This window comes from Gymnoscopelus microlampas (assembly GCF_963454915.1).
Source record: "Gymnoscopelus microlampas genome assembly, chromosome: 20".
NCBI classification, from domain to species: Eukaryota; Metazoa; Chordata; class Actinopteri; order Myctophiformes; family Myctophidae; genus Gymnoscopelus; species Gymnoscopelus microlampas.
The window spans coordinates 11,350,842-11,370,033 of record NC_139957.1 but is presented as its reverse complement, the minus strand read 5'-3'; the positions used below and the strand labels follow the sequence as shown (position 1 = coordinate 11,370,033).

Here is a 19,192-nt window from a genome sequence, read left to right as displayed (position 1 = left end):
CACACATTGGAGCGGTGTCCACAGATGAAAGAGAGAAGACACAGAGAGAAGATGGACTACTTAAAGGAAAAGGGAGTCTGTTTTGGCTGTTTGTAAAGAGGACACTTAAGCAGAGACTGCACAAGTCGTTTAACCTGTGATACATGTGAACAAAACCATCCTGATATACTCCACATTGAAGAAACAGAAAAGAAATCAATGGGAAACAATGCTGCTGTCGTCTCACCTCACACATGTGGTCATATTGGGGCCGGTGATGAAACCTCCATCTTCTCCAAAGTACCCGTTCAAGTGAAGAGCCACAGGGAGACAGTGTTGCAAACATATGCATTTTTGGACCATGGATGCACATCCACATTCTGCACTGAAAACTTAATGAGAAGGCTAAACATTACCGGACAAAAAAAACAAATATTCTTGTCCGCACAATGAACCAAGTGAAGCCTGAGACCAGTCACCATATCTCAGGTTTGGAAATAGCCAAGTTGGACAAAAATGATTTCATACAACTCCCTAATGTGTTCACTCATAAAACCATGCCTGTCTCACAACACAATATTCCAAAAACAACAAGGCTTGTCACCATGGCCTTATTTGAAACACATCAAACTGCAAGAAATAGACTCTGGTGTTGACCTACTGATCGGCAGAAATGCTTCAAAGTTATTGGAACCTTTGGAGGTGGTTAACAGCCAGGCAGATGGACCATATGCTGTGAGGACCCTATTGGGATGGGTCATCTATGGTCCCTTGATAGGAGACAACAATGTCAGGGATGAGACTGGCTGCACTGCTGCGGCTGTCAATCATATCATATATCCAGAAAAACAATCAGGACTTCAGTGAAAGAACAAGCAAGGAAATGAAAGCCAAATCAGGGTAGGATGAAAGATGGACTACTGCGTGAAACGGATCTGTTCCGCAAGGTGGCTTGCCTCCCACAAGAAACGTTGGTGGTTATGTCCTCATACCCTTTCGCCATGGTCTGGAACAGCAATATTAAAGGTTACATTTTATTTTTCTTTCAGCTAGTTCCCATCACGGCTGCACCTTCCTCGATCATCACCTGCTTGTCTCTCTCAGCACACCCTAAATCTGCTATTTGTCTTGCGTTTCAGCATCCTTCTCCCAATGTCACCTCCCTCCGCCGCAGATAAACCATCTCTACCTCACCTCTTGCTTTATCCACCTCTCTTGCTTTATCGTCTAACCTTCTAACTTGGGCTTATACTCAAATGTAGTCATTTCTGTTCTCATCCCTCCATGTTGCTTCTAATGAGAATCGTAGCATTTTCAATCCGGCCGCCTCCCTCTAGTTCTTTGCCCTCTACTAACATGACCACTTGCCCGGTGATTTATTGACTATGGTTCACGTCATTTATTTTCTGATATTGCACTAACATGTTTCTGCTGTCTTTTTCAGGTCATGTATGCCAGGGATGTGTGGTTGGAGGATGGAAAGGAGACAGAGGGTACAATTCCTAATAATTGGATCGACAGGGGTAAGGGAACCATTAGATGGCCAAATGCCAAACAAACACAACTTACAAGATGAGAAAGGACCCGCAGGAGGACTGGTTGGCGTTCCAGTTAGTCAAGATAAAGATGACTTCAGGCAGGTTTTGTTTTTGGATCATTTACTCAATAATTCAAGTACAAATAGTTGAATCAATGTTTACAGTTGAATTGTATAACTTCTAGTTAAAGCTTGTGAATGTGACAACTACAACCTGACCAGCCAAGCAGAGGAGGATGTGGATGTGGTGATAAGAGGGAAGAGGATACCTGTTAAAAGACAAGATGATGACTGATGTAGAGTTCATATGTTTCTCAAGTAACTTCTAAATATGAAATGTGTTAACAGAAACTGAGCCTCACATTGTAGACCATTCATGTTGTATATGCCGTTTTGTACTTTAACAGAATCTGATGATGATCCGGGGGAGGCGAGCATTATGGGTAACTTTCTTCTATAATCAATGTATAAGTCCAATGTCAAAAATGACAATCCAATGCTTTAATAAGGCTGTCTATTTTAGATATGGATATGTTTATTTTTACTTTATATTGCAGCCGTATAGGTGCCCTCCTTTCCTGTCACACCAAGGAAGTTGCAGTCCAGCCAGGACAACAATGTGTTACTTAATGCTTGTTGAGTATTGATGTCAATTTATGAAATATGATAATGATGTATTGGGTACACACAACATGAAATCAGTTACAAGCTGATTGTTATGTTTCAGACTCTGAAAATCAAGCCCTGGATGGCCTGGTGGATGTCTGTCGAGTTGGAGCATAATGAGGGGTCTTGGCACAGGGAAATGTCTACACACAGTGAGTATGCATCACACTTAACTCATTGAGTGCCAGAATTTTTTATTTTATTTAAACGTTTGGCAATTCTGGCACTCAATTTTACTACCTATGAGTATGTAAAAGAACAGAAACGAATAAACAAAAAATATTTTAAAATGATGTTGTCCCAGTGCCAGAGTTTTTTTCACAGAAAACAAAAAGTGCTTAGGAAGCGAGATACAGCCTTTTTCAGTTCTAAGTTAAACAAGGAGTGGATGGAGCTGCACACCTTCAGATGATGATATCTTGGGTTCTGAACATGTTTTTTTTTTTTGTTTACTTATGCTAATTTTTCAAAAACACGTGAAACACGTTAATGGCACGTTGAGCCATAGCGCTAAAAACACGTGAAACACGTTAATGGCACTCAGTGAGTTAAGCAGTCACCTTTTGTTTACAAATTAATATTTGGTATCTAAGAACATTCTTTGTCTTTTCCAGGCTCCCGACATGCAAGTGTAGCACCTCGGAGCAGAGAAATGTCCACACCCCGTGAGTATTCACTTTCTCCATTGCACCAACACATTTTAAGTACAGTCAGTACAAGGTGTTACATGTTGTGCATACTAAAGAAATCATTACCATACCTAATTCACAAGCAATGAGAAAGTAGTTACAGGCTCAATGTGTTGAACTATGTGTATCAGAGGAGATGTGTGATTGTCAACATCTAAGACCAACCAGTAGGGGTAGTCTTTTTCAGTGTGACATGGTATTGTAGTAGTATTATGTCCAAGTATTAAGTCTTTAGTGATGGCTCCAGCCATCAGGCACAGTGATGGCTCCAGACACAGTGTCAGATACCGGCACAGCATCAGGTCCAGGACCAGCCACGACTCCAGGTACAGCAACAGCTCGGAGGCACTCTGTCAGGTCCAGACATGATGACAGGTCCCACCGCAGTGATGGGTCGAGGAACACGGTCAGGTCCAGACATGACAGATCCAGGGACACGGTCAGGCATGGTGAGTTATCCAAAGGCCCCAAGTAATCAAAACCTTTACAATTCAGCAAGTAGTACCGTGCACCCCTAATTGTTAGGATATGACATATTTATTATTTTTCATCTAATGTATAGTCATCTGTCTTGGAAAGTTTTAATGCAAAAATATCACTTTGTAATTTCTAAAATGTACTTTTGTTCTTATTACAGGTGCTATGCAGTGACTGAGAGGCCAACATGGGCATTCCCATTGCCAACACAAGGTAAGTTCTGAGCTATTTCAATGAAGACAGGACACTGGCCAAGAAAACTGGGGGACTTAATTTGCAACCCTTCTCTCTTCTGCCCATTCTCTCCTTTCTTCATTTACTGTTCTCTCTGTCTCCTCTCCTATCGGGACACAAAAACTGCTCTTCAATTATATCAGTGTTTTGTATCATTGTGTGGTGTCTATAATGTCAGATAACATTTTTCTGTGTTAATGTACACTTACTTATTTTTCAGTATACCAGAAGAAAGTCCTGACCATATCAATATTCATTAAAGAACCTGCCTCTTCAGCGGCCAGTCATGTTGAGAGACTGGAGAACATGGGGGACTTCCAGAGAGAGGAGCAACTCCTCAGTGATGTCCAAGCTTTTAATACCCTGGTAGGCTTTTCAAGAGTCTGGAAGTAATGAACAGCATAAGATGCACTCGCACACTTTTTATGTTCCTCTGGGATATGTCAGTGAAAGTTTCATGGACTTATTCCAACAGGTGCTGCAACTTTCCCGTAAAGGAGGGAAGGACGTTAAGGACTGTGTCCACAAAGTTCTTGACAGGTATGTTTCAACATACACTATGAATTAACCCCTGTGTGATGTTTGGGTGCGCTGTGGTTTTCAATGTCTGAACACTTATTTGGTTAATTCTTCTAGATGAGGGCCTGACTGCATGTGTCCATTAATTTGCCTTTTTGTTTTAGCTTAACACCTGAACCCTCTGTTATGTCATGTCAATGACATAATGGTTGAACATGAAGTGAAAATTAGTAGTACAAAGGGTGTATACCATGTTTTACAATAAATCCTTATCCTACTACATTATTAAATATAATTTGTTTTTCTTCAGGCTCTTCAGTAACAGTCTGATGGCACAGTTGAACATGAAGGGGGAAAAAGAGAAGACTGCGACTTTTAGCGCAATACAAGGTAAGCCCATATTTCATGTTGACCAAGGACAAATCTAAATGTAATTGGGTAAAACATGTCCTTCCCTGTTGACATAAAAAAAATACAATGCCAACTGTCTGCCGTTACCGTTGCTATCATAACATTTTAAATAACTGTGGTGGTTAGGTGTAGAAGGGAGATGGCTTTGTATTAACACAAAGCCACAAAGCAACACATTTTTGCATGTCAATATGGAGACTCACAATCAATCAGTTTTATTGTCACTTCCACAATACACACTAGGCATACAGGGGAGCAAAATACCATTCTCCACAACTCATGGTGCACATTAAAAAGAGGCACACATTAAAAAGTAAAGAGCAGATGACATTGGTAAAAAGTGCTGATGCATTCAAAGTGCAATATAGATACAGTACTATTCAAAGTGCTATCCATCTTTCAAGATGTTGGTTTTGGGGGCAATATATGGCGAGCATGGGTTCAGGGTTCTGATGGTTTGGGACAGCTGTTGGATGACCTGCTGGTGCTTCCCCCTGAGCTCTTGAACCTCCTACCAGATGGCAGGAGTTCAATCGAGCTGTGTATTATGTCAGATAGGGACTAGGACAGCATGTTGCCGTTGCACATTTTGTATTGTCTTTTTCTACTATGCAGATGCAGTCATGAAATTCGACCCAGAAGCCACAGAGGACCTCATAAGGCAGCATGCCGCAGACCACCTCAAGCATGCTCCAGCGAGAAGGGGAGGCGGAGGACACACAGCAGGCACTCAGGACTGATTTAACTTGAACTTCCACTGTCCATTGTGGGGGATCTTAGTGTCACAGTATTGTACAGTATAGTGTAATTTGAACTTGTGTTCTGTTCAACGAAGTAGCTCTGGTTGGACCTTACCCTGGTAGCTCACTGGCTATTCAGTACAGCACTTGTTTAATATTTTTCAGTTGTTGTGGAACTGGCCCAAGCAAAAAGGGTGTCCCTGCAAAGTAGGTTGTGCTATTATGTTAGAAGTTAACTGTTCTGTTCTGGATCAAGCTTAACACATCCACCGCCAAGGGCTAATCTCATAATGTACTCACCAGTGCCAAGGTTTTATTGTTGTTTTTTCTTTTTTTCAGGTCGCCATAGGCCCCGTTAAAATCCTTTAGAATGCACGATGGACTGTTTGTAAACAACGTGCACATTTCCCTGCGTCTACTCGTCCAGACCGCGTGTCAAACGGAGCCGCCATGTTTGAGTTCTGACCGTTTATGTTAACATGGGAAATGCGAGGAGGAAAAACTACACAGGTTTTACAAGGGTTTTAGTGTACGACTTAGAATGGAGGCAGACGGGAAACAAAAAATGGGATCGCACTTCCGGTCGACTTCCGGTGGTGTTACACTGAAAATGGTCCCCCTAGAAAATTGAAAAGAAAAAAAAAAAATCGAAAAAACACCCGGACCGTAGGACTACGGTCTCGGCGCTTAAAAGTTGGATTTAACGGACCGTAGGACTACATTCTTGGCGGTTAATGTGTTAATCAGCCCTAGTGACTGCTGTGTGTTTGTGACATGCAAAAGGAGCAACTGGAAATGGAGACTCAGCTGGCAGCAGCAAATGCAAAGGCCCATGTACTGGAAACCATGGGCCAAGGAACTCATCAAGAGTGTCAAGTGGGACAAACTCAAAGAAAGGAGCTGCTGCTCCAAAGGAAACAACCCCATTCAACCCAAATGCAAATACATACCTACCTGATCAAACTCCACAAAAAGGAAACAATGCAAACCACAAAGCCTCCCTCCCAGCCACAGGTTGTGAGACCAAAACAACCACTTCATGAAAAATCTGCCAAAGCTCATTACATGACTCCTCTAATGCAATACTCTCTCCCCAGGCAAAATGTTCAAACTGAACATATAATAAATCAAAATGTGCAAACTGAAAATGTACAGCTTCATGGGAAAAAGAATGTTCAAGGTCATGTCACTCACACTACACCCCCTGCAGGTGATATTTGTAATGTGCTACGAAGACAGAATGAAAAAACTGCTTTACTGGTTAAGCAAAATCTGTATTCCACTTTACCACCAAGAGACATTCCAGTTTATGATGGTGACCCATTGCAATATGAAATGTTTATCAGGGCATTTGAGAGAGGAGTGGAGAAAAAGACTGACGATTACAGTGACTGCTTACATTACTTTGAACAATAAACAAAAGGCCATCCATACAAGCTCAGATAAACCTGGAGGATCAAGGCATGCAAGCTACAGGAGAGGCATGGACATCGTGCTAAGCTTTCTGACCTTGTACAATTCATAGAGAGACAGGTAAAAATACGGTCTGACCCACTGTTTGGAAAGATGCTAAGCAAACTACAACTGTCAAAACCTCAACCATCATCAAACCAAGAGACACAAGAGACATTCCAAGAAGCAGTTTTGCCACAACAGTAACACCCATAGAAACAGCAGTGCAGTCAAATGGAGTGGAAAGAAGTGTATTCATCAGCTATCATAATTATTGTCTTTTCTGCAATAAAAGTGGTCACACATTGGAGCGGTGTCCACAGATGAAAGAGATAGGACACAGAGAGAAGATGGACTACTTAAAGGAAAAGGGAGTCTGTTTTGGCTGTTTGAAAAGAGGACACTTAAGCAGAGACTGCACAAGTCGTTTAACCTGTGATACGTGTGAACAAAACCATCCTGATATACTCCACATTGAAGAAACAGAAAAGAAATCAATAGGAAACAATGCTGTCGTCTCACCTCACACATGTGGTCATATTGGGGCCGGTGATGAAACCTCCATCTTCTCCATAGTACCCGTTCAAGTGAAGAGCCACAGGGAGACAGTGTTGCAAACATATGCATTTTTGGACCATGGAAGCACATCCACATTCTGCATTTAAAACTTAATGAGAAGGCTAAACATTACCGGACAAAAAACAAATATTCTTCTCCGCACAATGAACCAAGTGAAGCCTGAGACCAGTCACCATATCTCAGGTTTGGAAATAGCCAAGTTGGACAAAAATGATTTCATACAACTCCCTAATGTGTTCACTCATAAAACCATGCCTGTCTCACAAGTTCTGATCTGTCCCATACAACAGCAGTGCTTACTGGCTGCAGAACAACTTTGGGCCATTCTCAGCCCTTGTGTCTGTCAGAGAATTCCTGAATCTCAACCCAGGCTTCTCCCCTGTAAGACTTCATCGCTGCCACATAAAAAAAACTCTAAAGAATGATTAGACCAAATAGTTACCTTATTATTATCAAATAAAATCCAGTGGTGGTGATAATCTTTTCTTGACTGTCTTTCTGTCCAGCTGGAGGCTGTAAGGCTCCTTTCTCCAAAGCAGAGTGCAGAACTTGTGGTGTTGCCTCTTCCTGCTGAGAAAGACGTTGTCATCAACGCAGTGTTTGACTCCGACTGCATCTCCAACTGGATTGGCTGAGTTTGTGTCCCACCTTGTTATGTTCTCTGGAACGGTAAAACACATAAAGTAAAGATAATAGAAAATGTAACCATGCACATTAAGGTTTGAAATGACAACATATTTTTGCCACTTTTCAGGGAAACATTTCCTGCTCATCGTACCAAATAATGTAAGTAGATCCATCAATATATAGTATTATGTTTTTTGAAGACAGGTAGATGTGATTTCATTCGTTATTATTGGCTGATGTTAACCCCTGACTTGTTGGGTCTCAGTTTCACCAGACTGGACCAGGCCATGCCTACTCTTCCTCAGAGTGTAGCATCATCCATCGCATACATGAAGCTAACTTTAGCTCATCACGTTCCTCCAGGTGAGATCTTCTATCTACATGACGTAAACATTGCCGTTACATTTACATTTTATTTGTATTGGTTATTTTGCTTTTCCATGGTGTTTTAGAAATGAACAAAATCCTAATATCTGCACTTTTCTTTTCTTAGGCTGCATCATATACAGTGGAGAGGTATTTGCCTTCATTTGTTTTCAAGTTTTAAACGTTAAGTAGAGTATTAGTTAAATGTCATCAAATTCACAACTATTTCCCCCCTTTCTCCCCCAAGTGCAACTTTATTCCAGCAAGTGGTAAGTGTTGTATACCAGCCCCCAACTATGTCTGCCCTGGCAGTTCTGGCAGGTCAGTCTCCGTTTACAATTTCTACTCAAATGTCCCACTTTCGAACATCCAAAGCATAGTCCTTTTTCCCTGAGAAACTGAACTTTGTCTTCATGTGCCTGTGCATTCATTTTCTGACATTCAGGTAAGGGATGCTTGCCGGTACAGAAAATACATGCGAAATCATATGCACCAAAAGGCATGTTGCTTTTGACAGGTGACTTTTCGGCTTTGCTGTCAGACACTGTTGCCACCGTAGTAGCAAAACTACTCCCCTTGCTCTTAAATCTGCCTGAGGTTGATTCAGCTGCAGTCCTTGGTTTTGAAACCTTCACATTGGCAAGAGGATCATGAATGTCGCCGAAAAGTGGGTCCTGGAGTATTCTCGCTTGCTTTTCCATAAATAGTACCAAGTGGCTCAATCTTGCTCTCCTTTGCGTTTGCTCTAAAATATCACAAGCTGTCGTTCTCCATTTTTCCTTCAATTTATAAGGCAGTTTGGACACAATGAGTTTCAGGTTAGAAGTCAGATCCAGGTCCTCTATATCCTCCAAATCTCTCATTGCGTTACAACAGCCTCTCAGGAAGAGTGCATAAGCATGCAGTGCATCTCCATCCTCTGCCTTAATACTTTTCCAATTTAAAGCTTTTTCCATATAGGCACTTGAGATTTTTATGTTATCTCCTAAATGCTTTTTTAACAGTGTTTTAGCGTGAATGTAGCCTGTGTTGGCATTCATATGAAGACAGCTCCTAACCAATTCTCTGCAGGGTCCAGAGGTGTACTGTTCCAAGTAATATAGCCTATCTTGGTGGCTTCTAGTCTTTTCCTCAATACCATGCTCAAATGCCCTCATCAATGCCTGGTAATCTAAAGGGTTGCCATCGTAAACTGGGATTTCCTTAGAGGGAAGTGAGGTGAATTTTAGCTGTACAACCAGTAAATCAGCAATCTCATTTTGCCTCTGTATTACAGTCAAGAATTTGTCGTCATTGTCTGACACTGTAATTCCAGTTCCTGTCCCAATTGCTTGCTGTTGGGTATGAGTTGCTGTGATTTCTGGTGGCCTTAGGCCTGGGTTTGATGGTCCTTGTAATTTTATTTTTTGTCTGGCTCCAAGTGAATTAATTGGAAATGAGTCCATATTGATGCTTGGGGTTTTAGTATTTTCCAGATACTCATTCATGGCATCATCCTGTGATTTTGGCTGTAACATTTGTGGTTGTGATTTAAGCAGTGATGGTGCTGGTGGTTGTGAAATGGAGTCAAGATCCGCCAGGATTTTTAATCTAGCATCGGATTCAGCCAGGCATATGTCCAGTTCCATTTGTTCCAGTCTGGCTGGCTTGCATTTTAGCCTGCTCCATTTCCAGAGCCTGCTTTGCCTTTAAAGTCGATGCCCTTATAAGGAGCACAGCCTTCTCAGCCTCAGCCTTGAGTCGGGCTGCGGTAACTGATGAAGTGGTTGATTTGGTTGATTTCGCTTTTGAGTGTTTTGAAATATTGGAGATACTGTCCTGGGGCTGCACAGTCAACTGGTTTTGTTCATTTTTCCATATTTCCGCTTCCTTTAGGAATTCAATAAACACGACGCTTTTGTCTCATACCATTGCGTTCTATCCTATCCTTGTCCTTTATTGCGCACGCACGCACGCACACACGCACACTTCAGAGATGGATAAATTCAGTATTTTCTTTATGACCTGTAGGTGGTGCATCCCTTTCCTATGTGAGAAGTGCCGCTGGCTCCAATGTCAACATGGACCTGGATACCTTTGTCAATCTGGACCCGAGTGTGTACAGGTTAGTGGCGTGTGCGTGCGTCCTTGTGGTTGTGAAAGGCAAGTGGTTAATGTATGTTTTTATAATATAATAATGTATATCTACAATAACTAGTAACTAAAGTTTTCAAATAATTGTAGTGGAGTAACAGTACAATATTTGCCTCTGAGATGTAAGTAAAAGTATAGACAATTGGAAATACTCCAGTAAAGTAAAAGTACCTTCTAATTGTACTTAAGTACAGTACTTTAGTAAATGTACTTAGTTACTTTACACCACTGGATATTTCATACCAGTGTATTGAAGGACATTTCTTTCTCTTCCACAGGGAAGTCATGTGGCTCTGCTGGGGAAATCTCCAACGGTCAGTTTGTGTACACTGGATTACAAAGTTTGGAGACTCTGCTACAGGTGTCTGTGATGAAGGGTAAGAACATTATAAATATATATAAGAACTAGGGTTGGGACTCGATTAAAAACATTTATCAAATTAATTAGAGGCTTTGTAATGAATTAATCACAATTAATCACATTTTAATCGCATATCAATATTTTACTTGAGAAAAGGGAAAGGCAATTTTTTCATACGTCTTTTAAGTACATGTAAAATAATAAAAGCTTAAAAATACTAAAAAGAAGGAAAAACGTTGCGACGCTGAGGAGCGTGTACAGAAGCAGCCTTCCCCCTCCATTGGCGCTCCCATATAATGGTAATTCAATACCCATATAACAATGAATTCAATACCCATATAACAATGAATTCAATACCCATATAACAATGAATTCAATACCTTTTTATAGAATGTCATATCAGAAGACCGAGCCTCGCAGTGTAAAGAATAGTTCTACCCTTCCAGTCTTGAAGTCTGTCTTGAAGGGATCCGATCGCCGTAGCCGATAGAGCAAGCTCTGAAGCTCAGATAAATGCCTCCTCTGACTGAAAGGAGCCTTGCCTTTAGGGAAGTGTGTCAATAGGATTTATCTGTTGATACGTCCTAACATTAATCGAGTGTTGATTCCAACTCCTTGGAATCTATAAGCGAATAATATAATAAAGCCCCTCCCTACCGGCTCTATAAGGTTTATGAGTGCGTATGTTGCATATGTTGCACTCTGACTGTACTCTTGCCTTGAAGACGGCCGTGTCTGCAGGGATATGGCTCTTGTCTGGAAGGGTATAACTATTCTCTATTCTCTACGCTGCAAGGGTCTGTCTTCTGATGTGACAATTCTATAAAAAGCGCAAATGTGAAGCTAGACTTCTCGTCATTAAATTTGTGCAATTATAATGCTCGGAGGAGGTTGGCCCCCAGACGTGCGGCACGCAAGCCTACCGAACTACTGGTGCCCACGAACCAGCCCCCAACTATGGGTTAAATAGTACCACTGCCTAGTCTCGGAGGAGGTTGGCCCCCAGACGTGCGGCACGCAAGCCTACCGAACTACTGGTGCCCACGAACCAGCCCCCAACTATGGGTTAAATAGTACCACTGCCTCGTCTCGGAGGAGGTTGGCCCCCAGACGTGCGGCACGCAAGCCTACCGAACTACTGGTGCCCACGAACCAGCCCCCAACTATGGGTTAAATAGTACCACTGCCTCGTCTCGGAGGAGGTTGGCCCCCAGACGTGCGGCACGCAAGCTTATCGAACTACTGGTGCCCACGAACCAGCCCCCAACTATGGGTTAAATAGTACCACTGCCTCGTCTCGGAGGAGGTTGGCCCCCAGACGTGCGGCACGCAAGCCTACCGAACTACTGGTGCCCACGAACCAGCCCCCAACTATGGGTTAAATAGTACCACTGCCTCGTCTCGGAGGAGGTTGGCCCCCAGACGTGCGGCACGCAAGCTTACCGAACTACTGGTGCCCACGAACCAGCCCCCAACTATGGGTTAAATAGTACCACTGCCTCGTCTCGGAGGAGGTTGGCCCCCAGACGTGCGGCACGCAAGCCTACCGAACTACTGGTGCCCACGAACCAGCCCCCAACTATGGGTTAAATAGTACCACTGCCTCGTCTCGGAGGAGGTTGGCCCCCAGACGTTCGGCACGCAAGCTTACCGAACTACTGGTGCCCACGAACCAGCCCCCAACTATGGGTTAAATAGTACCACTGCCTCGTCTCGGAGGAGGTTGGCCCCCAGACCTAAGAACTAGGGTTGGGACTCGATTAAAAACATTTATCAAATTAATTAGAGGCTTTGTAATGAATTAATCACAATTAATCACATTTTAATCGCATATCAATATTTTACTTGAGAACAGGGAAAGGCAATTTTTTCATACGTCTTTTAAGTACATGTAAAATAATAAAAGCTTAAAAATACTAAAAAGAAGGAAAAACGTTGCGACGCTGAGGAGCGTGTACAGAAGCAGCCTTCCCCCTCCATTGGCGCTCCCATATAATGGGAATTCAATACCCATAATATAGCTGCAAGCAGCGATAATATGGGGCCAGGAGAGAGAAATGATAATTCCTTTAACAGGTCAGTTCATGAAAGTCCTTGCAGTCTTGTTTCCAATGAGTGCCTGTGAGCAATTAGGGGTTAAGAGTCTTGCTCAGGGACAAATTTCATTTCATCGACACATTTGCTGACCTGGCCTGGAATCGTACCTGGGGCAACCAGAGTCTCTGGCTCCCTAGGCGGGCTCACTAACCACTCAGCTATGGCCACCCCTCAGAGAGAGAGAGAGAGAGAGAGAGAGAGAGAGAGAGAGAGAGAGAGAGAGAGAGAGAGAGAGAGAGAGAGAGAGAGAGAGAGAGAGAGAGAGAGAGAGAGAGAGAGAGAGAGAGAGAGAGAGAGAGAGAGAGAGAGAGAGAGAGAGAGAGAGAGAGAGAGAGAGAGAGAGAGAGAGAGAGAGAGAGAGAGAGAGAGAGAGAGAGAGAGAGATATAGATAGATAGATACGGAATAGATTGAAGAGACATAGAGAGAGACAAATGGAATAGATTGAAGAGACAGAGAGAGAGACAAATGGAATAGATTGAAGAGACAGAGAGAGAGACATGGAAACGGAATAGATTGAAGAGAAAGACATGGAAATGGAATAGATTGAAGAGAGAGAGAGAGAGCGCCATGGAAACGGAATAGATTGAGTCATGTTTTTTGCATTTCAACTTAAATGAGTCTGCATCAAGTGAGGCTTGAACCGGCAACCTTACGGTCATGAAGCACTCTTAGGTAGCTGCAACACTACCTATAGTGCTATATCTTTGTCCAGGCTGATATTGTCTGTTGAGGATCACAAACTCTTGCCTTCTGTCATGACCCAAGCCCCTGTTTCACTAACACTAAGATCACTCGTTCACAAACCATTTACCAATGAAGAAATTGTACATCTCCTCAGAACCAAAATTAGTGAAAGTAGCCGATCTACAAGCTCACAAACCATTAAAAGTTGTCAGATTGTACATTGGCTATTTTCACAATGAAGTATGTTATACATTGAAAAAACATACTCTCATTGCTATCTGAAAAGTTGTGAGATTGTAGATCAGCTGTATGTAAAAAACACTCAATTAAGTATTTCATGTTATCTTTAACAATTGCAGATGTATTCATTGATAGTCATGTTGTGTGAAATGCAACTCAGATGAAGTCTGCACCAAGTGAGGCTTGAACTGGTGACCTTCAGGTTGTGGGGCACACATTTAAGCGAGAAGCCACCAACAGACAAGAACCTGTGAAAGGAGATCACAATGATGATACAGTTTCACGCAAATAGCTGAAAAATCCTGGGTTTAAGTGTTTTTCAAACTGCTCAAGATTGCGGACAATCTAAGGGCGGTGCTTACTGGTCAACGTGATAGATGTGTTCCTCATTAGTCAAGGCACATGTGTAAGCAGGTCTAATGGCTGTCGGCCAAACGAGGCATGACTTTTGCCTGTTTAAAGTTTCAATTTTCAAAAAATTGCTATAGCGCCCCCGTTTGACCAATTGGAGTAAGATTGGTTTCAGTGATATTTGGAATGGCCCTTTACATTTCTGCAAAGTTTCAAAGAATGGTAAGTCTGCATGTATGTGTTAGGGGCAGATGAATAATTGTCATAAAACTGCAATATTCATTGGCTCATTAAAGCTTGATTTTTTCACTTATGGAAGATATTTTGCAAACGTTTTTTGGTATAGGTCCAAAGTTCATGTGTAAAAAGTTTCGTGCAGATTACTCAAAAATCCCAGGAGGAGATAGGTTTTAACTGTTTTTCATATAATTCCAAATGGTGGGAGATCTAAAGGTCAGAGGTCAAAAGTCAGAGTGTGAAAGTTGTTCAGCATGAGGAGACGCATGTGTGCATCGAAGTTTCATGGCTGTAGGTCAAACACGGCATGAGTTGTACCTGTTCAAAGTTGGCATTTTTCAATTGAGTGCTATAGCGCCACCTTTTGACGAAAGATTGTGAGAATTATTTCTTGATCGTTTTTCATGACCATCTATCATATGGCCGAGTTTCATAAAAAGCGACTGCACGGTTCAGCCAGAACTGCCAAAAGTGGCAGAAGAAGAAACGGAATAATGCGAATAACAATATGGGTCCATGCTGGAAGCCTGGCCCCATAATAACAATGAATTCAATACCCATATAACAATGAATTCAATACCCATATAACAATGAATTCAATACCTTTTTATAGAATGTCATATCAGAAGACCGAGCCTCGCAGTGTAAAGAATAGTTCTACCCTTCCAGTCTTGAAGTCTGTCTTGAAGGGATCCGATCGCCGTAGCCGATAGAGCAAGCTCTGAAGCTCAGATAAATGCCTCCTCTGACTGAAAGGAGCCTTGCCTTTAGGGAAGTGTGTCAATAGGATTTATCTGTTGATACGTCCTAACATTAATCGAGTGTTGATTCCAACTCCTTGGAATCTATAAGCGAATAATATAATAAAGCCCCTCCCTACCGGCTCTATAAGGTTTATGAGTGCGTATGTTGCATATGTTGCACTCTGACTGTACTCTTGCCTTGAAGACGGCCGTGTCTGCAGGGATATGGCTCTTGTCTGGAAGGGTATAACTATTCTCTATTCTCTACGCTGCAAGGGTCTGTCTTCTGATGTGACAATTCTATAAAAAGCGCAAATGTGAAGCTAGACTTCTCGTCATTAAATTTGTGCAATTATAATGCTCGGAGGAGGTTGGCCCCCAGACGTGCGGCACGCAAGCCTACCGAACTACTGGTGCCCACGAACCAGCCCCCAACTATGGGTTAAATAGTACCACTGCCTAGTCTCGGAGGAGGTTGGCCCCCAGACGTGCGGCACGCAAGCCTACCGAACTACTGGTGCCCACGAACCAGCCCCCAACTATGGGTTAAATAGTACCACTGCCTCGTCTCGGAGGAGGTTGGCCCCCAGACGTGCGGCACGCAAGCCTACCGAACTACTGGTGCCCACGAACCAGCCCCCAACTATGGGTTAAATAGTACCACTGCCTCGTCTCGGAGGAGGTTGGCCCCCAGACGTGCGGCACGCAAGCTTATCGAACTACTGGTGCCCACGAACCAGCCCCCAACTATGGGTTAAATAGTACCACTGCCTCGTCTCGGAGGAGGTTGGCCCCCAGACGTGCGGCACGCAAGCCTACCGAACTACTGGTGCCCACGAACCAGCCCCCAACTATGGGTTAAATAGTACCACTGCCTCGTCTCGGAGGAGGTTGGCCCCCAGACGTGCGGCACGCAAGCTTACCGAACTACTGGTGCCCACGAACCAGCCCCCAACTATGGGTTAAATAGTACCACTGCCTCGTCTCGGAGGAGGTTGGCCCCCAGACATGCGGCACGCAAGCCTACCGAACTACTGGTGCCCATGAACCAGCCCCCAACTATGGGTTAAATAGTACCACTGCCTCGTCTCGGAGGAGGTTGGCCCCCAGACCTAAGAACTAGGGTTGGGACTCGATTAAAAACATTTATCAAATTAATTAGAGGCTTTGTAATGAATTAATCACAATTAATCACATTTTAATCGCATATCAATATTTTACTTGAGAACAGGGAAAGGCAATTTTTTCATACGTCTTTTAAGTACATGTAAAATAATAAAAGCTTAAAAATACTAAAAAGAAGGAAAAACGTTGCGACGCTGAGGAGCGTGTACAGAAGCAGCCTTCCCCCTCCATTAGCGCTCCCATTTAATGGGAATTCAATACCCATATAACAATGAATTCAATACCCATATAACAATGAATTCAATACCCATATAACAATGAATTCAATACCTTTTTATAGAATGTCATATCAGAAGACCGAGCCTCGCAGTGTAAAGAATAGTTCTACCCTTCCAGTCTTGAAGTCTGTCTTGAAGGGATCCGATCGCCGTAGCCGATAGAGCAAGCTCTGAAGCTCAGATAAATGCCTCCTCTGACTGAAAGGAGCCTTGCCTTTAGGGAAGTGTGTCAATAGGATTTATCTGTTGATACGTCCTAACATTAATCGAGTGTTGATTCCAACTCCTTGGAATCTATAAGCGAATAATATAATAAAGCCCCTCCCTACCGGCTCTATAAGGTTTATGAGTGCGTATGTTGCATATGTTGCACTCTGACTGTACTCTTGCCTTGAAGACGGCCGTGTCTGCAGGGATATGGCTCTTGTCTGGAAGGGTATAACTATTCTCTATTCTCTATGCTGCAAGGGTCTGTCTTCTGATGTGACAATTCTATAAAAAGCGCAAATGTGAAGCTAGACTTCTCGTCATTAAATTTGTGCAATTATAATGCTCGGAGGAGGTTGGCCCCCAGACGTGCGGCACGCAAGCCTACCGAACTACTGGTGCCCACGAACCAGCCCCCAACTATGGGTTAAATAGTACCACTGCCTAGTCTCGGAGGAGGTTGGCCCCCAGACGTGCGGCACGCAAGCCTACCGAACTACTGGTGCCCACGAACCAGCCCCCAACTATGGGTTAAATAGTACCACTGCCTCGTCTCGGAGGAGGTTGGCCCCCAGACGTGCGGCACGCAAGCCTACCGAACTACTGGTGCCCACGAACCAGCCCCCAACTATGGGTTAAATAGTACCACTGCCTCGTCTCGGAGGAGGTTGGCCCCCAGACGTGCGGCACGCAAGCTTATCGAACTACTGGTGCCCACGAACCAGCCCCCAACTATGGGTTAAATAGTACCACTGCCTCGTCTCGGAGGAGGTTGGCCCCCAGACGTACGGCACGCAAGCCTACCGAACTACTGGTGCCCACGAACCAGCCCCCAACTATGGGTTAAATAGTACCACTGCCTCGTCTCGGAGGAGGTTGGCCCCCAGACGTGCGGCACGCAAGCTTACCGAACTACTGGTGCCCACGAACCAGCCCCCAACTATGGGTTAAATAGTACCACTGCCTCGTCTCGGAGGAGGTTGGCCCCCAGACGTGCGGCACGCAAGCCTACCGAACTACTGGTGCCCACGAACCAGCCCCCAACTATGGGTTAAATAGTACCACTGCCTCGTCTCGGAGGAGGTTGGCCCCCAGACGTTCGGCACGCAAGCTTACCGAACTACTGGTGCCCACGAACCAGCCCCCAACTATGGGTTAAATAGTACCACTGCCTCGTCTCGGAGGAGGTTGGCCCCCAGACCTAAGAACTAGGGTTGGGACTCGATTAAAAACATTTATCAAATTAATTAGAGGCTTTGTAATGAATTAATCACAATTAATCACATTTTAATCGCATATCAATATTTTACTTGAGAACAGGGAAAGGCAATTTTTTCATACGTCTTTTAAGTACATGTAAAATAATAAAAGCTTAAAAATACTAAAAAGAAGGAAAAACGTTGCGACGCTGAGGAGCGTGTACAGAAGCAGCCTTCCCCCTCCATTAGCGCTTCCATATAATGGGAATTCAATACCCATATAACAATGAATTCAATACCCATATAACAATGAATTCAATACCCATATAACAATGAATTCAATACCTTTTTATAGAATGTCATATCAGAAGACCGAGCCTCGCAGTGTAAAGAATAGTTCTACCCTTCCAGTCTTGAAGTCTGTCTTGAAGGGATCCGATCGCCGTAGCCGATAGAGCAAGCTCTGAAGCTCAGATAAATGCCTCCTCTGACTGAAAGGAGCCTTGCCTTTAGGGAAGTGTGTCAATAGGATTTATCTGTTGATACGTCCTAACATTAATCGAGTGTTGATTCCAACTCCTTGGAATCTATAAGCGAATAATATAATAAAGCCCCTCCCTACCGGCTCTATAAGGTTTATGAGTGCGTATGTTGCATATGTTGCACTCTGACTGTACTCTTGCCTTGAAGACGGCCGTGTCTGCAGGGATATGGCTCTTGTCTGGAAGGGTATAACTATTCTCTATTCTCTACGCTGCAAGGGTCTGTCTTCTGATGTGACAATTCTATAAAAAGCGCAAATGTGAAGCTAGACTTCTCGTCATTAAATTTGTGCAATTATAATGCTCGGAGGAGGTTGGCCCCCAGACGTGCGGCACGCAAGCCTACCGAACTACTGGTGCCCACGAACCAGCCCCCAACTATGGGTTAAATAGTACCACTGCCTAGTCTCGGAGGAGGTTGGCCCCCAGACGTGCGGCACGCAAGCCTACCGAACTACTGGTGCCCACGAACCAGCCCCCAACTATGGGTTAAATAGTACCACTGCCTCGTCTCGGAGGAGGTTGGCCCCCAGACGTGCGGCACGCAAGCCTACCGAACTACTGGTGCCCACGAACCAGCCCCCAACTATGGGTTAAATAGTACCACTGCCTCGTCTCGGAGGAGGTTGGCCCCCAGACGTACGGCACGCAAGCCTACCGAACTACTGGTGCCCACGAACCAGCCCCCAACTATGGGTTAAATAGTACCACTGCCTC

The 19,192-nt window shown here is 43.7% G+C and overlaps 1 long non-coding RNA gene across 1 annotated transcript; it reads left to right on the top strand.

Annotated features, from left to right (window-relative positions):
* Positions 1-2,310: 2,310 nt before the first annotated feature.
* Positions 2,311-3,873, top strand: LOC311035569. The gene is made up of 5 exons (XR_014599746.1): positions 2,311-2,334; positions 2,797-2,847; positions 3,119-3,320; positions 3,509-3,561; positions 3,803-3,873. It is a non-coding gene; the product is annotated as an uncharacterized lncRNA (long non-coding RNA).
* The last annotated feature ends 15,319 nt before the right edge of the window (positions 3,874-19,192 follow it).